Source organism: Triticum urartu, chromosome 7, assembly GCF_003073215.2.
Source record: "Triticum urartu cultivar G1812 chromosome 7, Tu2.1, whole genome shotgun sequence".
In the NCBI taxonomy this organism is placed as follows: domain Eukaryota; kingdom Viridiplantae; phylum Streptophyta; class Magnoliopsida; order Poales; family Poaceae; genus Triticum; species Triticum urartu.
Genome location: NC_053028.1, coordinates 12,748,644 through 12,750,898, shown reverse-complemented (window position 1 = coordinate 12,750,898; position 2,255 = coordinate 12,748,644). Strand labels below are relative to the sequence as shown.

Genomic DNA, 2,255 nt, shown 5'->3' with positions numbered 1-2,255 from the left:
TCATACAAGTGGGGAAAGAACCTCCCTTATAAGGAGGTCGAACTCCGACGAAACTAGCAATATGGGACTAAACTTTAGTAGTATCCCTTACCTTGCACAAATGGGCTAAGTGAGCCTCTAAAATTTATTTAGAAATTTCTGAAATAGTTATTAGGCTGTCCTAAAATAGACTAAATTCCAGCAGGAGTAGCTTTCCGAAGAAGATCCACCAATTGGTTCCATTCTAAGGTGTCCATACGGCCCAGAGTTATCCGAAATTGAGGACACCACCGTCCGTTTCTCCCGTAGGTAGCAACCAGCGCATTTGGTTCCCTAGCAACGGCAATTGGCAAACAACCGTGGGAACTCTTCCACTAGCGGGACTGGCCCCAACCACACATCTAACCAGAACATCGTTGCTCGACCATCACCAATTGTGTGAACTGCGCCAACTCGGAGCAAGTCTTTGATCTTCATAATTGCCTCTACGTATCTACATATCTTGCCTTGTAAATGAAAATTTAGGACTCTCTCCATTCACTATTATAAGATATTCTAACGTTTTTCAGAGTCGGATGTATGTAGACGTATTTTAGTGTAATTGTTGGCTTATTTCAGTCTGTGTAGTTTATATTAAAAATATATAAAACATCTTATATTAGTGAACGGAGAAAGTATTTTTTTTATGGTGGGTTCTGGACTCCTGTTGGTTAAACTTTTCGGAGATGTCGGTGATGTTTGTGTTCCTGTAGTTGTAATGGTCGGTTGGATGTATCAGAGGACAGATCTACATAAGCCAATGATGTAAAATCGGTTGGATGTATCAGAGGACATATCTACATCAGCCAATAATGTAAAAACAAAGAAAATTATAACACACGGACAATTAAGTATGGATAGAATAAAATCAGAGTGTCCTCTAAAAAACTTTCCTTGTATAATAAAAAAAATCAATGTCATGGCACAAGCGAGTGGCAGAACCTTAGAAAAAAAATGCGTCTGCCGGGAGTCGAACCCGGGTCTATTGCTTGGAAGGCAATTATCCTAACCGTTGGACTACAGACGCAACGCTGTTAGCAGTTTGGATCAAAGTATATTTATCAAAGAAGTTGCTGTTTTCACACTACCTAGTATGAGTCAGCTAACATTTTTGCGCTTGTTCTCACGGAATGCACATGGAAAAACTTAGCAAAAACAGATATCTATTTGATGCCCTCATCTACTAACAACGCGTTTGGTTCGGTCCAAGTAACACATTTGGTTTGCCAGACACACCGATTCAGATTAATTTTTTTGCAATACGTTCTTTGTTTGGTTGGTGCAGCCAAGTCCTGATTCTCTAAGCACCTCCGATCGGACGGTTTCGATTTTATGAATTGCTGTGTCAGAAAGCGCTGTTATGGAAACGTCAAAAGCGAGACAAATGCTAGCTACGGTTTTGCAAACCGCTATAATGGAAAGCCGTAATTTTTCCGGCAAACCAAACGCGTCGTAAGATGTTTCCCCACTCTTACTTTGAATTCACTCTAGGAACTATGATAACGTTCATTTTATCTTCCTTTTTTAGTAGACCGTTCATTTTATCTATGGTTGTCAACTACATGGAGGAAAATATAGGGAAGGACCTCTCTTTCCACCTGATCGGGCGGCCTCGCTGGGCGGTGAGGTGAGAAGGGGGGTCATGTAAATTAGTTGTAGGTTCCTTTCTTAATATATTTGCGTCCTACGTGGCTAGATTTGGGTGTTGCTCGACGGAGTGGAGGCATAGTCGAGCTCCTCTCTTGGTCGTCCTCAGCTTGGTCTTCGTCGTTGCCTTCCTCGTCAACGACTTTGGCTTGGTTCGTCCTAGAGATGCCCTGCTAAATAGCCTTCCCCTCTCACCAAGTGATTTATCTTATTATTATTATTATCTCTAGCAGATCTCACTCTCGTAAGTGACCGTGAAGAAATTGACAAACCCTTTATCACGTTGGTTGCGAGGTTCTTATTTGTTTGTGTAGGTACGAGAGACTCGCGTGTAGTCTCCTACTGGATTAATACCTTGGTTCTCAAAAACTGAGAGAAATACTTACGCTACTTTCACTACACCACGACACTACATTCCCTACAGACGTCTGTTGGAAAAAGTCAGTTTCGCCGACCGATTGTTTGTTGAAAAAACTTCTATCAGACTGTTGGTCGGTATTACTCACATATAGTGACCAACTGTTGGTCGGGAATGCTAAAATTTATAGCATCAAACCGTTGGTCGGTGATAATTGCAGTACTGTCACACA

General features: G+C 41.6%; 1 non-coding gene across 1 annotated transcript; it reads right to left on the bottom strand.

Annotated features, from left to right (window-relative positions):
* Nucleotides 1–973: 973 nt before the first annotated feature.
* TRNAG-UCC lies at nucleotides 974–1,045 on the bottom strand. Its single transcript has one exon. It is a non-coding gene; the product is annotated as a tRNA-Gly (tRNA).
* Nucleotides 1,046–2,255: the final 1,210 nt, after the last annotated feature.